This window comes from Dipodomys spectabilis, unplaced genomic scaffold, assembly GCF_019054845.1.
Source record: "Dipodomys spectabilis isolate Male_0828 unplaced genomic scaffold, ASM1905484v1 ptg000210l, whole genome shotgun sequence".
Taxonomy (NCBI): Eukaryota; Metazoa; Chordata; class Mammalia; order Rodentia; family Heteromyidae; genus Dipodomys; species Dipodomys spectabilis.
The window spans coordinates 2,424,249-2,448,682 of record NW_024870887.1 but is presented as its reverse complement, the minus strand read 5'-3'; the positions used below and the strand labels follow the sequence as shown (position 1 = coordinate 2,448,682).

At 45.1% G+C, this 24,434-nt stretch overlaps 1 protein-coding gene and 1 pseudogene across 1 annotated transcript in view; one reads left to right on the top strand and one right to left on the bottom strand.

The window, feature by feature from the left end:
- Kif3c (kinesin family member 3C) overlaps positions 1 to 1,112 on the top strand; it is a 42,690-nt gene extending 41,578 nt beyond the window's left edge. The window contains exon 7 of the mRNA XM_042696741.1: positions 1,102 to 1,112. The gene's annotated coding sequence lies outside the window, so the exon portion shown is untranslated. The remainder of the gene's footprint in view (positions 1 to 1,101) is intronic.
- A 19,416-nt stretch (positions 1,113 to 20,528) lies between these two features.
- On the bottom strand, positions 20,529 to 20,992 carry LOC122122445 (annotated as a pseudogene).
- Between the last annotated feature and the right edge of the window lie 3,442 nt (positions 20,993 to 24,434).

Sequence of the window (24,434 nt, the reverse complement as noted above, 5' to 3'; positions counted from 1 at the left end):
CCACAACTGGAAAAATAAAACATCTTTGGAGTCTAGCTGTAGTTATCAACAGCTTGGAAATAAACTGTTCAGCTTAAGAATCTCTGTCACTGTTTGGGGTTTAGCTCAGGCCCCTTGTTCTATCCCCAGTACCACACACACAAAAAAAGGAAAACAAATAAAATGGAAGAATATCTGCCTTATCTGCCTGCCCAGTAGGACAGAGGGGAGAGCCGAGGCTCCATGGAAAGTCTATGCTAGGGTTGTTGCAACAGCTGTTCCCATCCGAAGTTGGCACTCTCAAACCAGTTAATTCTGAGTTCTTAGCAGATTTCAGGACTCTGCTAAGAGTTCAGACCCCATGACTGACAAAAAACAAAACAAAAACCCGACTATAGTCATGAGAAACATAAAGAAACGTATCCAGATAATCATAAAGAAAATGCCCCATTGGAAAAGGATAATTGACAGATTGAAAGGAAATGGCCCAAGTTAGGATGCTCAGCAGGAGGCATCGTGTACTCTGGCACCAGCCTCACAGTCTCCAGGCTCTTGGAGACCTGGATGCCAAAGCAAGTTTGAGTCTTGCTCTCATTGCTTTTTGTTTTGTTTTTTTTTTTACCAGTCCTAGAGCTTGAACTCAGGGCCTTGGCACTGTCCGTGAGTTTCTTTTGCTCAAGGCTAGCACTATTCCACTTGAGCCACAGCACCACTTCCAGCTTTTTCTGTGTATGTGGTACTGAGGAATTGAACCCAGGGCTTCATGCATGCTAGGCATGCACTTTACCGCTAAGCCACATTCCCAGCCCTCTCATTATTTGAGCATTTTGGAACTTAACATTAGAACAATGGTTGATTGCTCCCTCCTCCCCCGCTTCCTATTGGGGGATTCTAAAGGTTTTGCAGGCCTTAGAAGGAATGATGCGTGTTTCACACATCTTCTTCCATGCCTCTCAAGCATCCTGGTTCAGCTGTCACAGCTCCTTATGATGTGCAAAAGCAGGCTGTTTCACTCAGCTTTGTTACTGCAGGCCGACATCTGCCAGTTTTGACAATTTACAGTTGCTTATGGCCCTTTTCCTTGGCAAATTAAATCCATGTGTTGATTATATTTGGTGCCAGTAGAGAGAAACAACAACAAAAATAAGTCAGTGAAAACACACACACACACACACACACACACACACACACACACACACACACAAATTAGACATACATTGAACTAGGAATGAGTTGTTCACCATTCCACCTCACCCAGCAACCAGTGCCCCTGGAGACCAACCAAGCCTGAGAGACTGCAGAGCTCTCAGCCGCCCCCATTCAATTACTTTACAAAGGAAAAATAGTTTGGAGAGCTGCTGGGGGGTGGGGGGAAGAAGGAGGTGGGAGTAATATTTAAAAAGTGAACTAGTTAGTAGACTAACATGCATATACACCCACATGCGTCCATACAAAACTCTTGTTACCAACTAGAAAATGAAATCCAGAAAGGCGAAAAACTTAATAGTCTTTGCTTCATTAGTAAGCAAAGACTTAGTGGTAGAGTGCTTGCCTAGTATCCATGAAGCCCTGGGTCTGATTCTTCAGTACCACATAAACAGAAAAAGCCGAAGTGGCACTGTGGCTCAAGTGGCAGAGTGCTAGCCTTGAGCACAAAGAAGCTCAGGGACAGATGCCAGGCCTAGGACTGGCAAAAAACAAAAACAAAAAACAAAAAACAACAGAGCAAGGCAACAATGGCCCATGCCTGCAATCCTAGCTACTCAGAAGGCTAAGATCTGAGGATTGATTTACAGTTGGGAAATTCAGTGAGATTCTTTTTTTTTATGCCAGTTCTGGGACTTGAATCTGGGACTGGTAGCTGTCTCTGAGCTTTTGTGCTCAGGTCTAGCACTCTACCACTTGAGCCACAGCTCTACTTCTGTATTTTGCTTTTTCTGGTAGTTTATTGGAGATAAAGTCTCACAGACTTCCCAGTCTGGCTTTTGAAGAGCTATGCTCAGATCTCAGCCTCCTGAGTAGCTAGGATAACAGGCATGAGCCACCTGCTCCTGGCTAAATCAGTGAGATTCTTTTTTTTTTTTTTGGGGGGGGGGGGGTGGTCTGGTCATGGGGCCTGAACTCTGGGCTTGGGCACTGTCCCTCAGCTCTTCAGCTCAAGGCTAGTGCTCTACCACCTGAGCCACAGCGCCACTTCCGGCTTTTTTCTTTTTGCTTATGTGGTGCTGAGGAATCAAACCCAGGACCTCATGCATGCAAGGCAAGCGCTCTACCACTGAGCCACCTTCCCAGCCCACACCTCATGTCTCAAAGGAGCTCACAACCCAGAGGAAACAGACAAACTTGTTCACAAGTATCCACAGTACAGTATTAGTGCTATAGAAATAACTTCTTTTGGGTGGTTCTGGGATTTGAGTTGAGGACATCATGCTTGTTGGGCTTGCTTGCTCATCTTTGCTCTATCACTTAAGCTACACCTCCAACTTGGCTTTTGTTTTTGTTGTCGTTGTTCCAGTCCTGGGGCTTAAACTCAGGGCTGGCATGCATGTTTGCAACATTATTTGTTGTTGTTGTTGTTGTTGTTGTTCGTGGGGCCTGAACTCTGAACCTGGGCACTGTCCCTCAGCTCTTTAGCTCAAGGCTAGCACCCTACAGCACCACTTGAGCCACGGCACCACTTCTGGCCTTTTCTGCTTATGTGGTACTGAGAACTTGAACCCAGGGCCTCATGCATGCAAGGCAAGCACTCTACCACTGAGCCACCTTTCCAGCCCTCCTGCATTTTTTTTAAAGTGGTTAATTGGAGGTAAGAGTCCCATAGACTTTCCAATCTGGGCTGGCTTCAAATTGTTATCTAAGCATCTCAGCCTCCTGAGTAGCTAGGATCCAATCTGGCTTTTGCTAGTTATTTTGGAGATAGAATCTTACCAACTTTTCTGCCTGGGCTAGTCTTGAACCACCATTATATGGATCTTAGCCTCCTAAGTAGCTAGGATTACAGTTGTGAGAACAGACATTAGAAATGAATAGTTTTGGCAGTGAAATTTCCTGTAGGAGGTAATATTTGAACAGATCTGGAAGGCTGTGTCTTGCCTAGTAGACAAGAGAGGAAGGATAATCTAAGCAGAGGAGACAACAAATAAAAAGGCAGACATTTAAACAAATAAAAAGGTTAGGAGGGCTGGGAAGATGGCTCAGTGGTAGAGCGCTTGCCTTGCATGCATGAGGCCCTGGGTTCGATTCCTCAGCACCACATAAGCAAAAAGAAAAAAGTCGAAGTGGCACTGTGGCTCAAGTGGTAGAGCACTAGCCTTGAGCTGAAGAGCTGAAGGACAGCGCCCAGGCCCAGAGTTCAGGCCCCATGACCAGACCCCCCCCCCCAAAAAAAAAAAAAAAAAGGTTAGGAAATGATTAAGTATTTGGGCACTGTGGCTCACACCTGTAATCCTAGCCACTCAGGAGGCTGAGTTCTGAGGATTTCGGTTTGAAGCCAGCCTGGCCAGGTAGGTCTTATCTCCCCCTAACCACCAGAAACTGGATGTGATGCTGTGGCTCGGCAGTGTGAGTCTTAAGTGAAAAAAGCTCGGGGACAGCACTCAAACCAAGTTCAAGCTCCACAACTCACCAAAAGAAAAAAAGAAAAAAGGGGGCGGGACTGGGAAGGTGGCTCAGTGGTAGAGTGCTTGCTTTACATGTATGAGGCCGTGGGTTCGATTCCTCAGCATAACATAAGCAGAAAAAGCTAGAAGTGGCACTGTGGCTCAAGTGGTAGAGGACTAGCCTTGAGATGAAGAGCTGAGGGACAGCGCCCAGACCCAGAGTTCAAGCCCCACACCTGACAAAAAAGAAAAAGTACAAATGCTACAGACAGGAGTTTTTTTTGTCATTAGCTCCTCTTTCCTGTATGGGGAACAGAAAATGTTTCTCTATTTCTACTTGAACCCTATAATATTAAATGCTTTTCCTAAGTGAATCTCAAGGACCTATGATTTTATGTGGAAACTGGAGTGTAGGTGTGGCTCAAGTGTAGAGTGCCAGCCTTGAGCAAAAAAGCTGAGGGTCAGTGCCCAGGCCCTGAGTTCAAGCCCATGGACAAAAATTACTATTGAAGCTGGGCATGGGTGGCTCACACGGTAATCTTAGCTACTCAGGAGGCTAAGATCTGGGGACTGCAGTTCAAAACCAGCCTGGCCAGGAAAATCCGTGAGACTCTTATCTCCAATAAACCACCAGAAAACTGGAAGTGGTGCTATGGCTCAAGTGGTAGGGCACTAGCCTTGAGCTGAAGAGCTGAGGGACAGCACCTGGGCCCAGAGTGCAAACCCCATGACCAGAAAAAAAAAAAAAAAACTGTTGAGACAAAGGTTCACCAAGTAACCTCAACTTGTGATCCTGCTCCCCTTCTTCCTCCTCCCCTTTGCCCCCAGCTTCCCAAGTGTTGGTACTCAGAATCTGTGTTCCCATATACGGATCAGCAGAAAGGAAAACCACCACATGGTTTAGGCAGAAAAGAGTTTATTGGGAGGAGAGCAAATCCCCAGCCCAGAAGAGAGAGAGCTGCAGAGTCAGAGGGGAAGGAAAAAGAGAAAAATAGAAGGGGGATGCTTGTTGAGCCAGATTATATAGGGAAAAGTGGGAGGCAGAACCACAGATGAGGCGGATGTGATCTCAGAACCTGGGGAACCTCTCACTGTCCGGGGGAGGTGTTACCAGGGCGGTTCAGGAAATGACCTCGTGGATGAGGTAGTGACCGCAGTGCCTGGGATCCTCTGCAGGCGCTCAGTCAGGTGGTTGACAGTGAGGTGATTACTGGTTTCAGACAGGTGAAGGGTGATGGGAGCGGGGTTGTTCTTAGGGCAGACCTAACAGTTTTTAAATTTTAATTATCTGCAGTTCTGAGAATTGAATCCAGGCCTTATTCATACTGAGCCACCCCTATTTTGTTTCCTTTTCTTTCTTTCTTTCTTTCTTTCTTTCTTTCTTTCTTTCTTTCTTTCTTTCTTTCTTTCTTTCTTCCTTTTTCTTTTTTTTGGTCAGGCCTGGGACTTAAACTCAGGGCTTGGGTGCTGTCCCTGAGCTTCTTTTCGCTCAAGGATAGAGTTCTACTATTCGAGCCACAGCACTACTTCTGGCTTTTCTGAGTGGTTCATTTGAGATAAGAGTCTGACAGACTTTTCTGCCTGGGCTGGTTTCAAACCACAACCCTCAGATCTCATCTTCCTGAGTAGTGAGGATTGCAGGCATGAGTCACTGGCACCTGGCTTGCATTTTGTTTTTCAGACAGAATTATTAGGTAAATTAAGTAGGTTTAATTAGGTAGCTGATGAAGACCACTCCGTATTCAGGCAGGAGAGAGTTTTATTACTGAACTGCTGCCCCACCATGCAAGGTGGAGATGAACATGGTCAAGAGAGGCAAGCCAATGTATTTGGGTTTAAGTATGGAAGGGGTGGGGGGGGGGGGGCGGACAAGCAGGAGAAGGTGTGGCCAGGTGTGGGCACACTGGATGCGAATGTGACCTCAGAATCTGGGAGCCTCCTATGGTCCGATGTTGGAGTGACTGAGGGCAGTCTAGGTTCTGACCTCAGAGAAGAGGGAGGTCTAACTGTCTCCAGGTGTGCCAGTTACCTAGGCAATGCAGGTACTGGGCAGAGACTTAACCAAGGGGAGAGAAGCACCCTTTCAAGAATCTCAGTAACTTTTTCCAAACCAGTCTTAAGCTCTTCATCTTCCTGCCTCAACCTCCTAAGTAACTGGGATTATAGAAATGCACCAGGACACCTGGCTTTCTTTTACTTTATACAGTGGAATGATGGAGTATGGGCTCCTCTGCATTTGCTTCTTCCTTCATTCAATATTTTGCTGGTGAGATTCATTCATGTTTTTATGTTTTGTTTTAGATCATGCATTCTTACTAGAGTTTCCCATTTTAGGTCTCCCTACCACAAGATTCTGCAAAATGCCTTATTTCCCGTGTGTGTGTGTGTGTGTGTGTGTGTGTGTGTGTGTGTGTGTGTGTGTGTGTGTGTGTGTGTGTGTGTGTGTGTGTTGGTTGTGGGACCAGAACTCTGGGCCTGGGCGCTGTCTCTCAGCTCTTCAGCTCAAGGCTAATGCTCTACCACTTGAGCCACAGTGCCATTTCTGGCTTTTTCTGCTTATGTGGTGCTGAGGAACTGAACCCAGGGCCTCATGCATGCAAGGCAAGCGCTCTACCACTGAGCCACCTTCCCAGTCCCCAGACTTACTTGATTACTGTCTTAAGTTAGGACTCCATAAAACACATTTTGAGATAAGAGCCTAAGGGCAAATAATCTATTGAGAGCCACCCCAGGGAGCCAGGGAGCGCTAGAAGGGTAATGAGGAAGAGAAACAGAAGAGGAAAGCTGGTGCTGATGATGAGCAGGTTACTGCTGTGGGCCTGTGGGGCTCAGTCCCAAAGGACAGCTCTAGGTGACAGTATTTCAGAGTTGTCTCCAAGAGAAGCAAAGAAGCTGGGGTGTTTATCATGCTAATATCTTCCAGTAACTAGCTGAGAAGTCCCTTTGAGGACACTGCTTACCCCAACTGTGTACTAAATATAGACATCGGGCCAGAGAAAGCCACCAGGTAGGTGCTGGCAAGGAATAAAACCCCATCACAGTGAAGAGTTCATGCCCAGGGAAGATCTGCATGGAAGAATATCGCAGTTCCCCAAGCCAGCAGCTAGCACCCAGGGCAAGATGTGAGTCATGCCAGCTTGGCCTTCTGGTCCAGCCTGCTCTGCAGTGAATGCAGTGACATGAAGAGGAACCACTTAGCACCCTCAGAATCATTAAGAAATGACACTTGTTGTTGCTATAAACCACTGGAATTAGAGATCTTTAAAAAAAATTAATTAATTAAACTAACTTATTTTTTGCCAGTCCTGGGGCTTGAACTCAGGGCCTGGGTGCTGTCCCTGAGCTGCTTTTGTTCAAGGTTAGTGTTTACCACTTAAGCCACAGCACTATTTCCGGCTTTTTCTGTTTATGTGGTGCTGAGGAACTGAACCCAGGGCCTCATGCATGCAAGGCAAGCGCTCTAACACTGAGCCACCTTCCAAGGCCTTAAAATTTAAATTTAATTTAATTTTGGTGTTAGGGCCTGGGAACTGTTCTTGACTTTTATTTTCCCCCCAAGGCTAACAGTCTACCACTTGAACCACAGCTTCAGTTTGGCCTTTTTCTTTTTGGCAGTTAATTGGAAATAAGAATCTCACAGACTTTCCTACCTGGGCTGACTTCAAACCATGATCCTCAAATCTCAGCCTCCTGAAGAGCTAGGATTACAGGTGTGAACCAGGCCAGAGGTAGTCACAAGTGATAATTCACTGAACAAATGTATCTGTACAATAGTTGTAGCCATTCACTGATGGTTGCTCCAATGGACATTAACACCATAGCTTTTGCTAATCCATTCTGCACTACAGTTAGCCATTCTTCAGCGATCAGGAAAATCCCTGAGGCAGAGTCCCAGACTTTGCAGAAAGGAGTGGTAAGCCTACATGGGAACCAGAGCCAAGCTTGCTGAGCAGATAAGATGGGGAACCAGCAGCATTTGCCACCTCAGAACCTCTTTCTCTTAGAAACATTAATTTGGAGTGGGGGATAGAAAAGATGTCTATGAGGAGCCAAGAACTTTGAAGTGCATATTTGCCCTCTGGTGTGTGTTCTGGGTGGGAGGGGGGAAGGGTATGCAGAATCCACGTGAGGACCATCAACACCTTAAAGACTGGGAACAGACCCTGCTTTTTCTCACCTTTTCCACTCTACAGAGTCCAGGCTTGAACTCTCCCTCTAGCTTGCTATGGTATTCTTTGCCATTCTATCTGCCTTCAATTGGTGTACTCACTCCTCCCTTGCTGAGGCCTCACTAGAGATGTGCCAACCTCTGGCCTTTTCCTTTCTCAATACCTCCCTGTCTCATAATGTCTGTCCCCAAAGGTTTGGATGATGACATATCTAATCCTCCAAACTTCTTCCAGATTCTGTTCTATTTGAGTTGAGTTTATTCTGCTTTTCTCTTTTCTTCCCCCCACTCCCTTTCAGTAAGTTATGGGGCTTGAACTCAGAGCCTGGGATTGCTGCCACTTTGAGCCACAGTTCCACTTCCACTTCTCTGGTGGTTGTAGGTAAGAATCTCATAGCCTTTCCTGCCTGGGCTGGCTTTGAACCGGGATCCTTAAATCTTGGTCTCCTGAGTAGTTAGGGTTATAGGCATGAACCATCAGCAACCAACTTTCATTCTGCTTTCCTGTTCCATATCAAGTGTCTTTCTGAAGTTAGGACTTTTAAACCTGATTTGCCTACACATTCTCATCAGTAGATGAAAGTATAGGAAATCATAGGTGTGAATTTCTCTATTACTGCATTGTAAGGAAAACTATATTTGGGGTTCTAATTGATGTGATATCCTAGGCTATGAAGTTGTTCCTAGTTGTTCCTAAATGTTCACTCTCAATTGTTCTGAGATAAACGGTACTAGATGTAGTAGAACATGCCTGTAATCCCAGCACTCAGGAGGCAGAAGCAGGAAGATTTCAAGCTTGAGGCCAGCTTGAGTTATATGATAAGATCTTAAAAAAAAAAAAAAAAAAAGAAGGGCTGGGAAGGTGGCTCAGTGGTAGGGCGCTTTCCTTGCATTCATGAGGCCCTGGGTTCAATTCCTCAGCACCACATAAGCAAAAAGAAAAAACCCAGAAGTGGCTCTGTGGCTCAAGTCGTAGAGCGCTAGCCTTGAGCTGAAGAGCTGAGGGACAGCGCCCAGGCCCAGAGTTCAGGCCCCACGACCGGACCCAAAATAAAATAAAATAAAATAAAAATATTCAGATGTAAGAAACTAAGTTTACAAGAAAAACAGTCTTAAATCAAGGATAAGGATACAGAGTATATAATTTACCATTTTACCTCTCTTAGGGGTTGACAACGGTAGTAAAAAAAAAAAAAAGTGGGGGGAGTTTATTTTGTTTTTCTAATTCTAGTAAATAGAGTTGGTTTTATTTGTCTAATCAACTAGTTAACATTGTGTAGCCTCTGCCAAGTATCAGACACTTCCATTCATTTTATCTACGCTGAACAATCCCTAGGCCAACCAGACTAGTTTAAATTCATGGCCACACATTTCAGAAGTACTCTCACCACTGCCAAGCAATGTTACTAAACTCTCCCCCACTCCCCACTCACAACAATTATGTCACACTTCCTGGGCTCTCTGCAGATCTCCCATTTCTTCCCTCACCTTCAGTCCAGTCCCCCCTCCCTACACACACACACACACACACACACACACACACACATTGCTTCCCTGATCCTTCTACACACACACACACACACAGACACACACACAGACACACACACACACACACACATTGCTTCCCTGATCCTTCTACACACACACAGACACACACAGACACACACAGACACACACAGACACACACACACACACACACACACACACACACACACACACACACAAGTCCTTTCTAGAGCTTTCCTTTCCTATCTACTGACATTCCAAACGCTCTAATCTGCCTTAGGCCTTTGCAATTCCCTTTCCCCCTAACTGAATAGCTCCACACCCAGACTCCACCAGGCTAGTTCTGTCATGTCTTCCAGTCTTCAGTCTCAGCTCAGTGTCAAATTCTCCGAGTGACTTTCTTTGTGTTCTGAAGTCATTCAAGAACTGTTCAACATTTATCTTGTCAATAATTTTCTCCTACATCTCCACAACTTTAGGATTTTGCCCACCTGATTTACTCCTGCATGCACAGTATCCCAAATTGAGGCTATTGCAAAACTGACCTTCAAAGAAATTCAGTTGTTCCTGTTTTCAGATAGACACTAAGTGGACTATCCTCCTGCCTCTATCTCTGGAGTGCTGTGGTTACCACATCTGGCTTTGTTTAGTTTTTGTTTTTGTTTTTTTGTTGGTCATGGGGCCTGAACTCTGGGCCTGGGCGCTGTCCCTCAGCTCTTCAGCTCAAGGCTAGCACTCTACCACTTGAGCCACAGAGCCACTTCTGGGTTTTTTCTTTTTGCTTATGTGGTGCTGAGGAATTGAACCCAGGGCCTCATGAATGCAAGGCAAGCGCTCTACCCCTGAGCCACCTTCCCAGTCCTTCTAATAATAATAATATTAATAATAATAATAGTCCTTCTAATAATATTAATATTATTATTATTACTTTTATTTACTGGTCCTGGGACTTGAACTCAGGGCCTGGGAGCTGTCTCTGAATTTTTATTTTTTTTTTTATTTTTTGTGGTTGTGGGGCCTGAACTCTGGGTCTGGGCACTGTCCCTCAGCTCTTCATCTCAAGGCTAGTGCTCTACCACTTGAGCCACAGAACCACTTCCAGCTTTTTCTGCTTATGTGGTGCCGAGGAATTGAACCCAGGGCCACATGCATGCAAGGCAAGCACTCTACCACTGAGCCACCTTCCCAGCCCCATGTCTCTGAATTTTTGTACTCTAGGCTGGTGCCCTACTAATTGAGCCACAGATCTGTTTCTGGCTTTTTTTTTGGGGGGGGGGGGGTTCAGTCGTGGAGCCTGAACTCTGGGCCTGGACGCTGTTCCTCAGCTCTTCAGCTCAAGGCTAGCGCTCTACCACTTGAGCCACAGTGCTACTTCTGGCTTTTTTCTTTTTTGCTTATGTGGTGCTGAAGAATCGAACCCAGGGCCTCATGCATGCAAGGTAAGCGCTCTACCACTGAGCCACCTTCCTTAACTGGAGATAAGCGTCTCAAGGACTTTCCTACCCAGGCTGGCTCTGAACCAGGATCTTCAGATCTCAGCATCCCAAATAGCTAGAATTAGAATAGCTTTATCCTATCTTTTGACAGATGAGAATATTGAATTAGAGGAGCTAAATAAATTGCTTAATTTCACTCAATTAGTGAATGACAATGTTGAGATAAACTTAAGTCTGTTTTAGTTTAGGCTGTATCCTAATGTATGTAAAAATCTCTTGCTAGGATAAGCATTTAAACAACATTCAAGCTGGGCTCCTGACAGTAATCCTAGGACCTAGGATCCTGTCCTTGAGACTCTTATCTCCAATTAACTACCAAAAAAAGCCAGAAGTGGAGCTGTGGCTCAAGTAGTAGAGTGCTAACCTTGAGCATAAAAACTTAGGGGAGATTGGGAATACGGCTTAATGGAGAATGCTTGCCTAGCATACATGAAGCCCTGGGTTCGATTCCTCAGCACCATATAAACAGAAAAGGCTGGAAATGGCACTGTGACTCAAGTGGTAGAATGCTAGCCTTGAACAAAAGAAGCTCAGGGACAGTGCCCAGGCACTGAGTTCAAGCCCCACGACTGGCAAAAAAAAAAAAAAAAGAGCTCAAGGGAGTGCCCAACACCTGAGTTCAAGATCCAGGACAGGGGGCTGGGAAGGTAGCTCAGTGGTAGAGCGCTTGCCCTGCATGCATGAGGCCCTGAGTTTGATTCCTCAGCACCACATAAGCAGAAAAAGCTGGAAGTGGCGCTGTGGCTCAAGTGGTGGAGTGCTCGCCTTGAGCTGAAGAGCTGAGGGACAGCGCCCAGGCCCAGAGTTCAGGCCCCACAAACTGACAAAAAAAAAAAAAAAAAAAGGTCCAGGACCAGTACAAAACAGAAAAGAAAGATGCATTTGGCCTCTGAGGAATATTTGTGAATGTGGAGAGAATTCAAGACAGCTTCAGAATGAACAGTCAAATTCCCCAGGCAAAAAACTGAGGAGATGCTGAGGACATCTGGCTGAACAAGTCTGTGGTAACCAAGGAACAGTGCAGCCTGGCTGTTCCACTTGCTCCTGGCTGGCCTCCAATTCTTCTGCCTTCCTTCCTGCTTCCTGCAGGCTGGGGAGCCTTTGGCCACCTGCAGTCCAGTAGTTGTACTTGGGGCTCTGGTTTCCCCATTATGCCCATAAAGTGGGCTAGTTTGTCTTTATTAATGGCTCTCAGTACAAAAACACCTATTACACATTGCTGTCTGGACCCTGAAAGTTCAATGAAAATGGCAGACATACATAGCTCCTACACCCTCTGCTTTGCAGTCTTGAATATCCTTTTTAATCTTGAGTATGTAGCTCATCATTCAAAGATAATCCATTCAGTTGAACTGGATTAAGCATTTTCATTTCTTTGTTGATGCTCTTGTTTGTAGGCAGGGTCTTGTTACGAAGCACAATTTGGCTTCAAACTCCCTATCCTTTTGTTTCAATGTACCAAATGCCAGGATCACAGGAGTGTACCACCACCACCACCACTGCCCTGCTCTGCATCATATATATATATATATATATATATATATATATGTATGTATGTATGTATATATATATATATATATGTATGTATATATATATATATATATATATATATATATATATATATATATATATATATATATATATAATTTATTTTGGTTGGTCATGGAGCTTGAATTCAGGGCCTGAGCACTATCAGGCCTTAAACACTTTAGCTCAAAGCACTTTGAACCACAGCTCCACTTCCAGTTTTCTGGTGGAGATAAGAATCTCATGAATTTCCCTCTGAACTGGCTTTGAACCTCGGTCCTCAGATCTCTGCCTCCTGAGTAGCTGAGATTACAGGCATAGGACACCAGTGCCCAGCCTTACATGCCATATTTTAAGATCATAGTTCTGGTTTGTTAGAGTATATGTTTGTAGAGGAAATGTTGTATGTGTGTGTGTGTGTGGTGTGTTTCTTTCTTTCTTTTGGTCAGTTGTGGGGCTTGAACTCAGCCTGGGCGCTGTCCCTCATCTCTTCAGTTCAAGAGCCACAGCGCCACTTCCAGCTTTTTATGCTTATGTGGTGTTGAGGAATCAAACCCAGGGCCACATGCATGCAAGGCAAGTACTCTACCACTGAGCCACCTTCCCAGCCCCATGTGTGTGTTTCTTGCCAGTCCTGGGGCTTGAACTCAGGCCCTGCTGGGCTCTGTCCCTAAGCTTCTTTTGCTCAAGGTTGGTACTCTATCACTTGAGCAACAGTTCCATTTTGGCTTGATAGTTTGGTAGAGGTAAGAGTGCCACAGACTTTACTGACCAGGCTGGCTTCGAGCCCCTATCCTCAGATCTCTGCCTCTTGAGTAGCTAGGATTATAGGTGTGAGCCATCAGTGCCCAGTTAAGTGAATGTTTCTTGAGATATTCCTCAGTATTTATCTCCTTATGTAAACTGTCTGGTTTATAACCCACATATAATAGTCAAATCCTTCCTTCTTTTCTCGATGTTGCAGCTTACCCTGTCCCTGTCCCCAAGTAGGATAAATGTTATAGTATTTACTTATTTTGCCAGTCCTGGGGCTTGAACTCAGGACTTGGGCACTGCCCCTGAGCTTCTTTTGCTCAAGGCTAGCACTCTACCACTTGAACCACAGTGCCCCTTTTGGCTTTTTTTTTTTTTTTTTTTTTGTGAAAATACTGTACAGAGGGGTTATAATTACATGGGCAAGATAATGAACTCTGGGCTTGGGTGCTGTCCCTCAGCTCTTCATTCAGCTCAAGGCAAATGTTCTACCACTTGAGCTACAGCGCCACTTCCGATTTTCTAGTGGTTTATTGGAGATAGGAGTCTCACGGTCTTTCTTTCTTTTTTTTTTTTTTGGGTCCGGTAGTGGGGCCTGAACTCTGGGCCTGGGCGCTGTCCCTCAGCTCTTCAGCTCAAGGCTAGCACTCTACCACTTGAGCCACAGCGCCACTTCCGGCTTTTTTCTTTTTGCTTATGTGGTGCTGAGGAATCGAACCCAGGGCCTCATGTGTGCAAGGCAAGTGCTCTACCACTGAGCCACCTTTCCAGCCCTCACGGTCTTTCTTGCCTGGGCTGGCTTTGAACTGTGATCCTCAGATCTCAGCCTCCTGAGTAGCGGGGATTACAGGTGTGAGCCACCAGCACCTGGCTTTTTTTTTTTTTTTTTTTTTTTTGTCGGTCTTGGGGCCTGAACTCTGGGTCTGGACTCTGTCCCTCAGCTCTTTAGCTCAAGGCTATCACTTGTACCACAGCACCACTCCTGGCCTTTTCTGCTTATGTAGTGCTGAGGAATCAAACCCAGAGCCTCATGCATGCAAGGCAAGCCCTCTACCACTGTGCCCCCTTCCCAGCCCCCTTTTTGCTTTTTCTGTTTATGTGGTACTGAGGAATTGAACCCAGGGCTTCATGCATGCTAGGCAAGCACTCTACCACTAAGCCACATTCCCAGCCCTGTTGTATTTAGTAGAGGAAAGTCAGTAAGTTCTGTCAGATTTAAGAAGAGTTGAGAAGGTATACTTTTGCCCTCTTTTCTGGTGAAGTATAACAGAAAAGATGTCATAAATAACAGTCTGGATGAGATACACTAACTCATTCAGCCCCATAATAACTCCAGTAGAAGAAACTGAGATTGAAAGAGGTGAAGTGGCTCTCCCAATTCCCACAGGCAGAATATACTCAGCTCCGAGAATTCTAGCCTGTACAGTCAAAGTCTAGACTCCCTTGCTGTATAGTCACTGCTACTGTCCCACAAGGGACGCAGGGCCTGGACTTGACCATCTAGAGCCTGCCACTGGTTGTCATCTAGTTTGAAGCAGGTGTGTCTGACAGGATAACCTGGTTAAGGTGGAAGACTTTGGCTAGGGCAGAATTAGCCAGGTACTCCACAGATCCAGATGATCCCTTTTTTATCCTTCCACTAGGCAGTGGGGAGCCATAATACAAAGATTTCCTCTAGTTACATGAAAGTTAGTCTTTTTTTAAAAAAAATAATTTTGTGCTGGTTGTGGGATTTGAACTCAGGATCTGGATACTGTCCATAAGCTTTTGTGCTCTGGGGGGGAGGAGTTGGATAATTGTAGATAAGTGTCTCATGGACTTTCCTGCCTGGGCTGATTTTGAACCAGGACCCTCAGATTTTAGCCTCCTGAGTAGCTTGGATTACAGGTGTAAGCAACTAGTGTGTGGCTCACTTCTAGCTTTTTGGTAGTTAACTGGAGACAAGAGTCTCATGAATTTTCCTGCCTTCGCTGGATTTGAATCCTGATTCTCAGATCTTAGCTTCCTGAGTAGCTAGGATTACAGAGTCTTTCTTAACAATGTGAAATAATATTTCTGGTAAGAACATTATGAAAAAGAGATTATGTGGAGTCTTTTGAGGCACCTCCATACTACTTTCCAAAGTGGCTGAACAAGTTTACACTCCCACCAACAGTGCAGTAGGGTTCCCTTCTGGCCACATCCCCTCCAGCATCTGTTGTTATTAGAGTTCTTGATTATAGTCATTCTAACTGGGGTGAGGTGGTATCTCAATGTTGTTTTGATTTGCATTTCTTTTATGGCTTAGAGAGGTTGAGCATTTCTTCATGTGTCTGTTGGCCATCCTTTCCTCTTCAGAGAAGTTTCTCTTTAAGTCTTTAGCCCACTTATTTATTGGACGGTTCGTTCTTGGGGGATTTAATTTTTTGAGTTCCAGGTATATTTTAGATATGAGACCCTTGTCCGTTGTATGGCTAGTGAAGATCTCCCAATCCGTGGGCTTTCTATTGATCTTGCTAGTTATGTCCTTTGCCATGCAGAAGCTCTGCAATTTCATGCATTCCCATTTGTCCAACCTTCTTTGATTTGTTGTGTTTCTGGGTCTCTATTAAAATTTCGGCCTGTGCCAAGAAGCCCTTAGGTTTATCCTATTCCATCCCGTAATGTTTTCAGAGTGTTTGCTTTGGGGGTGGGGGTGGGAGTGGGGGGTAGATGGGAAGGGATGGGAAGGGGAAACAAAGGAGGAGGCAACAATGCTTGATAAGAAATGTACTCATGGGGCTGGGAAGGTGGCTCAGCGGTAGAGTGCTTGCAAGCTTTGCAAGCATGAGGCCCTGGGTTCGATTCCTCAGCACCACATAAGCAAAAAGAAAAAAGCCGGAAGTGGTGCTGTGGCTCAAGTGGTAGAGTGCTAGCCTTGAGCTGAAGAGCTGAGGGACAGCACCCAAGCCCAGAGTTCAGGCCCCACAACCGGACCCAAAAAAAAAAAAAAAAGAAATGTATTCATTACCTTGCCCATGTAATTGTAACCCCTCTGTGCGGTATGTTCACAATAAAAAAAAAAGAAAAAGAGTTTATGCCACTTCTATAAATAGTTCTCTAAGGACATGTTTTCCAAGGTCTGATTCATTAAAGATTGAAAACATCATTGCTTCCTCTAATGGGGTCTGGCATGGGCTACTGGCTGTCATGATGAATGGTATGTTCTAGGCAAGAGCTGATTTTTTGGGGGGAGGGAGGGTGGGGATAGAGGGCCGGTCCTGGAGGCTTAAACTCTGGCCCTGGGTGCTATCCCTGTGCTCCTTTGGTTCAAGACCAGCACTCCATCACTTGAGCCACAGTGCTACTTCTGGCTTTTTCTGTGATTTAATTAGAGATAGGAGTCTCACAGACTTTCCAACCCAGGCTGGCTTCAAACCATGATCTTCAGATCTCAGCCTCCTGGGTAGCTAGGATTATATGCTTGAGCCACTGATGCCTGACCTTTTCCTCTGTGTGTGTGTGTGTGTGTGTGTGTGTGTGTGTGTGTGTCAGCACTGGGGCTTGAATTCAGGGCCCAGGCTCTGTCCTTTAGCTTTGTCACTCAAGGCTGGCACTCTACCACTTAAACCACAGCACCACTTCCAGTGTTCTGGTGGTTAATTGGAGGTAAGAGTCTCACAAACTTTCCTGCCCAGGCTGGCTTTGAACCACAATCTTCAGATGATAGATTCCTTTAAATAGCTAGGATTACAAGTGTGAGTCATCGATGCTCAGGTTAGAAGTGTGTTCTTTACCTTACAACAATTACAAAAAAGAAAAGTGTTTTTTCTTTTTGTGTGCCAGTCCTGGGGCTTGAACATGGGGCCTGGGTACTGTCCCTGAGCAGCAGCAGCTGCTGCTTCTGCTTCTTCCTTTCCCCCGCTTCCTCCTTTTTTTTTTTGCTGGTCCTGGGGCTTCAACTGAGGGTATGAATACTGTCCCTGAGCTTCTTTTGCTCAAGGCTACCACTCTACCACTTGAGGCTTTTTCTATTTATTGGTACTAAGAAATCTAGGGCTTCATGCATGCTAGACAAGCACGCTACCACTAATCCATATTCCCAGCCAAAAAGTGTATTCTTGGTGGTAGCATTTTATCCTCACAATATATTTCTCTGAGCAGACATGTGTCTCAGTTTGCCTTCAATGCACCATTTTGTTCCTAGATCAGGCCAGTACTTTATGGGTGCTTTGTGGAAGGTGACAGTAGAGTGCCACAAATGTAACTGAAGGGGCTGGGAAGGTGGCTCAGTGGTAGAGCGCTTGCCTTGCACGCCTGAGGCCCTGGGTTCGATTCCTCAGCACCACATAAGCAAAAAGAAAAAAGCCGGAAGTGGTGCTGTGGCTCAAGTGGTAGAGGGCTAGCCTTGAGCTGAAGAGCTGAGGGACAGCGCCCAGACCCAGAGTTCAGGCCCCACGACTGGACCCCCCCAAAAAGATGTAACTGAATTAGTAGCCCCAATTGCTATGTAAAGTGAAAGATACCTTTTACTTTTTTTTTTGTTTTTGCCATCCTGAGGCTTGAATACAGGGCCTAGGTACTGTTCCTGAGCTTCTTTTGCTCAAAGCTAGCACTCTACCACTTGAGCCAGTGCCACTTCTGGCTTTGTCTGTTTATATGATATTGAGGAAGTGAACCCAGGGCTTCATACATGCTGGGCAAGCACTCTACCACCTGAAAGATATCTTTTTGAAAAGAAATAGCTCCTGAGGCTAATTCACACCTATAATCTTAGCTATTCAGATGGCTGAGACCTGAGGATCAGGGTTCAAAGCCAGCTTGGCCAGGGAAGTTTCTTGGTCAGGACAGACTCATCTCTAATAAACTACCAGAAAGCCAGAAATAGAGCTATGGCCCAACTGGTATAGTGCTAGCCTTGAGCAAAAATCTGAGGGACAGTGCCCAGGATTTGAGTTCTAGCTCTATGATGGTACAAAAAATGAACATAAAAGAAGTAGCCCCTGAGACCAGAAGCTCATGTAAACACATCTATAAGCATATCTGCTACCATATCTCCATTGCTCTAAAATGTTTTTGTTCTGAGTAATGGTTATATGCAATCTCAAGTCAGTAAATCCTTAAAAGTGGTGCTAGCTGAGGATCTCAGGAAAGGTGAATTTGCAGCTGAAATAGATGTCTGTTCCAGTAAAAGTGAACTATTATTGGGATCTAATACAGTCAATTTACCTACTACCAAGTAGCTGAACAGTCTTCTCAGAGATTCAGTTTTCTTGTGGCTGGCAGACTGGACATTGAGTAGTACCAGTAGGTATATTAGACTTGGTCAGTAGAAGCCTATTTTACTGAGCACATTTGCAGCTTTCACCCCTGCCTTCACGTCTACAATGATCTCAAGGAATTACGCAATATTCAGTAATCAATGGCAGCGGCAGGTTAATGTCAACAGGCTGAGTCATTGCTTGTTTGCTTACTGATTCTTCATGTGTGTGTGTGTGTGTGTGTGTGTATTTCTGGTAGCACTTTAACATGAGAACGCTATGCTTGTTTCCATTGGTTTGTCTCAGACTTTTACCCCAGCTTCATTATCAATAATCTTGTAGTCTTTTCTTGCAGTCCAGGCCTTTGACCACTTGGCCAAACTATTCTCTACTGACCAAATCTATTTATATTCTGACCTTGAGCTAGTTCTATTTCCAAAAGTAGATAATCCGGTACACTGTCTGAAGCTCTGCCCATTAGGAGGATTTCCCCTATTTTCTCTCCTTCATTTTTCTCTTCTTTTTTTTGGGGGGAGGGGGGCCCGGTCACAGGCCTGAACTCTGGGCCTGGGCGCTGTCCCTCAGCTCTTCAGCTCAAGGCTAGCGCTCTACCACTTGAGCCAAAGTGCCACTTCCTGCTTTTTTCTTTTTGCTTATGTGGTGCTGAGGAATCGAACCCAGGACCTCAGGCATGCAAGGCAAGTGCTCTACCACTGAGCCACCTTCCCAGCCCTCTCTTCCTTTTTTCCTTCCTTCTCTCATGTCTTTTTTTTGAGACAGAGTCTTGTTAAATAGCTCAGGCTGGCCTTGAACTCAAGATCTTCCTCTTTTCACAGTCTCCTGAGTGTTGCGATTACAGGTATGTACCACCACACCTGGCTCACATCTTTTTTTTGCTAGTCCTGGGGTTTGAATTCAGGCCTGGGTGCTGTCTCTGAGCTTTTGTGCTCAATCTAGCACTTTAGTGCTTGAGCCACTGCTCCACTTCCAGTTTTTTGGTAGCTAATTGGAGATAAGAGCCCGAGATGGCTTTGAACTAAGACCCTCAGCTCTAAACCTCCTGATTAGGTAGGATTACAGGTGTGAGCCACTGTGCCTGGTTCACCTTCAGCTTTTTGGTTGCCTGGGTGAGCTTTTTTTTTTTTTTTTCTTGGGTCCAGTTGTGGGGCCTGAACTCTGGGCCTGGGCGCTGTCCCTCAGCTCTTCAGCTCAAGGCTAGTGCTCTACCACTTGAGCCACAGCGCCACTTCCAGCTTTTTTCTTTTTGCTTATGTGGTGCTGAGGAATCGAACCCAGGGCCTCATGCATGCAAGGCAAGTGCTCTACCACTGAGCCACCTTCCCAGCCCCATGGGTGAGCTATGAACTGAGATTCTCAGATCTTTGTTTCCTGAATAGCTAGGATTACAGGCATGAGCCACCAACACCTGGCAGACTTCCCTTCCTTCCTTCCTTTCTCTTCCTTCTTTTCTTTTTCTTCCTTTCCCTTCCTCCCTCTCTCCCTCCCTCCCTCCCTTCCTTCCTTCCTTTTCTTTTTTCTCTCTCTCTCTCTCTTTCTTTCTTTCTCTCTCTCTCTTTCCTTCCTTCTTTCTTTACCAGTCCTAGGGCTTGAACTCAGGGCCTGGGCACTGTCCTAGAGCTTCTTTCGCTCAAGGCTAGCAACCACTTGAGCCACAGTTCCACTTCTGGCCTTTTCTGTTTATGTGGTACTAAGGAATCGACCCAGGGCTTCATGCATGCTAGGCAAGCACTCTACTACTAAGCCACATTCCCAGCCCTAAACTTTCATTTCTTTCTTTCTTTTTTTCATTTTTATAGTCCTGTGGCTTTTTTTTTTTTTTTGCAGGGGTAGGGGTCGGTCAGGGGCTTGAACTCTGGGCCTGGGCACTGTCTCTGAGCTCTTCAGCTCAAGGTAAGCCCTCTACCACTTGAGCCACAGCACTACTTCTGATTTTTCTGGTGGTTAATTGGAGATAAGAGTCTCATGGAGGGCTCAGTGGTAGAGTCCTTGCCTTGCATGTATGAGGCCCTGCGTTTGATTCCGCAGCACCAGATAAGCAGAAAAAGCTGGAAGTGGTTCTGTGGCTCAGGTGGTAGAGTGCTCACCTTGGGCTAAAGAACTGAGGGACAGTGCCTGGGTCTAGAGTTCATGTCCCACAAGTGACCCCTTTCCCCACTCCCCCCCCCAAAAAAAGTCTCAGATCGAAGCCTCCTGAGTAGCTAGGATTACAGGTGTGAGCCACCAGTACCCGGCATATTTTTTTTTTTTTTTTTTACATCTCTTAGGCCATAGGTTCCAATAACTCAGGCTCTTTTCTGTTTGTTCTCACAAAGTGTACTTCTCTGGGTGGAGCAGGCTGGTGCTTCAGTTAAACCCAGGTTCCTTTCTCTTTGGCTTCCTTCTTTTTCTGGTCATTTTCCTTCACTGGTTTCAGGCTATCTCGGCTCTTAGAGTGCTTAATATGCTCAATATGCACATAATCCTCTTGGCAAAGATCTTACCCTTAACTTGCTTGTTTACAACAATGCCAACAGCATGCTGGGTAACACTGTAGACCCTTCCAGTTTTGCCATGGTAACATTTGTGGGGCATTCCTTTTTGAACAGTCCCCACTGCCTTGCTGTCTACAATGTCACCCTTCTTGTAGATTCTCAGGTATGTGGCCAGAGGAATAACTCCATGTTTCCTGAAGGACCTAGAGAACATGTATCGGGTACCTCTCCTCTTCCCCTTTGTGTTCATCATTTTGACAAATTATGGGAAGATGGTGGTTCTGGCCAAAAGATCCAACTTCCTTTTTTTTTTTTTTTTTGTCAATCCTGGGCTTAAACTCAGGGCCTGGGCACTATCCTTCAGCCTCTCTGGGCACAAAGCCAGCACTCTACCACTTGAGCCATAGCACCAATTCTGGTGGTACTGAGGAATTGAACCGAGGGCTTCATGCATGCTAGGCAAGCTCTCTACCACCAAGCCACATTCCCAGCCCTAGACTTCCATTTCTTAAGGCATAGAAAAGCATTGTTGCACTTAGAAGGGCAGAGGAATAGGTAGAAGGTGTGGAAGTATAGTCTGAGAATAGGCCATACTTTCAAGAAAAGAGAAAATGGTATGATAGAGTAGTATGTTAGAATAAAAACTTGTATAGCTGAGTGCTGGTGGCATATGCCTATTATTTCTAGCTCTATAGGAGGCTGAGATCGGAGGATCACAGTTCAAACCCAGCCCAGGCAAGAAAGTCTTTGAGACTTGACTCTTACCTTTAATAAACTACTCAGAAAAAGCTGGAAGTGACACTGTGGCTCGAGTGGTAGAGTGCTAGCTAGAAGATCAGGGTCAGCCGGGCGCTGGTGGCTCACATCTGTAATCCTAGCTACTTAGGATGCTGAGATATGAGGATCAAGGTTCAAAGCCAGCCTGGGCAGGTAAGTCCGGGAGACTCTAATCTCCAATAAACCACCAGAAAACCAAAAGTGGCACTGTGGCTCAAGTGATAGAGAGCTAGCCTTGAGCTGAAGAGCTAAGGAACAGCGCCCAGGCCCAGAGTTCAAGCCCCATGACCAAAAAAAAAAAAAAGGAAGATCAGGGACAGAGTTCTGACTTCAAGCCCTAAATAAATAAATAAAGACGTATATACTGAAACTGGAAAGGTCTTGAACATGTTTATAAAGGGAGATAAAAAGGAATCACAGCAAAAAAAAAAAAAATGTGGGGAAAAAACAAGACTAGTGGGCAGGGAAGGTGGCTCAGTGGTAGAGTGCTTGCCTTGCATGCATGAGGCCCTGGGTTTGATTCCTCCGCACCACATAAACAGAAAAAGCCAGAAGTGGCACTGTGGCTCAAGTGGTAGAGTGCTAGCCTTGAGCTAAAGAGCTGAGGGACAGCTCCCAGGCCTAGAGTTCAGGCCCCGCTACCGACAATACAAAACAAAACAAAACAAAGACTAGTTAATAGAAAAATATTCTAAAGACGTGAGAAAGGATTACTATATGGTGTGCAGTATACTATGGTAGGCAGGGGGTTAGGATTGGCAAGTTTATGGGAAAATCTATCCCTATGCAAGAATTGAAAATAGAAACTGCTGTGAAGCTAAGGTTATGTCTAATCAAGAACTATAGAGCATGTCTTAGTGAGCATGGGTAGAGTTTTAAGAAGTTAAAGGGCTGGGAATGTGGCTTACTGGCAGAGTGCTTGCCAAGCATGCATGAGGCCCTAGATTCAATCCCTCATTTATATAGATAAATGGAATAATTAATTAAAAAAGAAGCTGGATACAGCATTCTGAAAGGGTAGGCTAGAGTAGGGTCAGAGTAGAAACAGAATACTTAAGGAAATCTAGAATTAGAGATGATAAGAGACATAAATAGGCATAGCAAGTGGAATAGGCAATGGTACAAATATAATTTTATGGTACTAGTAAATAATCTAGATTTGTAGGTTAAAAAGAACTGAGTTATCACAATCACTATCCTTGAAATTAATCTGGTGGTGGCTCTTCAAAAGCACAGTAGGAGAATCTGGTCTATAGGTATGAAAACAAGATGGGGTAGAACTCTTAGCACCATGCAACCGCCTAGGCAACAGGTACAGATTGAGCTGAGGGCTAGTGGCTCTTGCATGTAAGCCTAGCTACTCAGGAGGCTGAGATCTGAAGATCATGATTCAAAGCCAGTCAGGTCAGGAAAGTCCGTGAGACTTTTATCTCCAATAAACCACCAGAAAAACCAAGTGGTACAGTGTTTGCCTTGAGCTGAAGAGCTGAGGGACAGCACTAGGCCCAGAGTTCAAGCCCCACAACTGACAAAAAAACAACTACCAACAATAATAGGTACAGATTGAGCAGGGTCTTTTTTCCTGTTGTTTTTGCTTTTGTTTTTTTGTCTTGGGGCTTGAACTCAAGGCCTGGACACTTTCCTGAGCTTCTTTTTTTTTTATCAAGGGTAGCACTCTTATCACTTGAGCCACAGCACCACTTCTAGAGTTTTCTATTTATATGGTACTGAGGAAGTGAACCCAGGGCTTCATGCATGCTAGGCAAGCACTCTACCACTAAGCCACATTCCCAGCCCAAGCAGGGCTTTTTGAACTGACTGTAGATACAGGTTTTAACGTGGCACATACCATATGTATTGTGAACAGTGCTAAGGGTTAATGGAGGAATTTGTAAAAATATGTCCCAATTAATTGCTGATATAGAGATGAGTGATCAATGACTGATGATCTCCCGAACTTCTTTGCTCATTGTAGCAGACTCATGAAGGATGGGGATGTAGCTCAGTGGCTGAGTACTTACCCAGCATTTATATGCAAGGCTCTGGGTTTGACTCCTAGGAATTAAACCAAAACCAACAAAAATAAGGAGGAAAAAAAAAAAAAAGGAAAACTGCCAGTGGCGCATGCCTACAAATCCTAGTTACTTGGAGGCTGACACCTGAGGATCATGGTTCAAAACAAGTCCAGGCAGGAAAGTCTGTGAGACTGTTCTCTATTAACCACCACCACCACCAAAAAAAAAAAAAAGTGGAGCTGTGGCTTAAGTGTTAGAACACTAGTTTTGAGCACAAAAATCTCAGGGGCAGCACTCATACCCTGAGTGCAAGCCTCAGAACTGGTACAAAAAAAAAAAGAAAAAAAAAATCAAGGTACTTATGAGACCTTTTCTTTAGAAAAAACAAAAAAACTACATATACAGTACAAAATATTGCCAATCACTGTAAACAGGGAAGAGTGTCCATGAAGTTATGAAAGACATCCATCCATGGAGCTTGTCCATGCTTGGCAAGCTCTGTACTACATAATTACATCCCAGTTCCTATATGTTCTTCTTCTTCTTCTTTTTTTTTTTTTTTGGGTCCGGTTGTGGGCCTGAACTCTGGGCCTGGGCACTGTCCCTCAGCTCTTCAGCTTAAGGCTAGTGCTCTACTAATTGAGCCATAGCACCACTTCCGGCTTTTTTCTTTTTGCTTATGTGGTGCTGAGGAATCGAACAGGGCCTCATGCATATGTGGTGCTGAGGAATCGAACAGGGCCTCATGCATGCAAGGCAAGCGCTCTACCGCTGAGCCACTTTCCCAGCCCCCCTAAATATTCTTTTTAAAAGACAACTTATATAAAGGCATGGACATAGATAATGCAAGGGGAGGTGCCAAATGCTGGCTCTTTCAGAATAATCTAAGTTAGAAACATTACA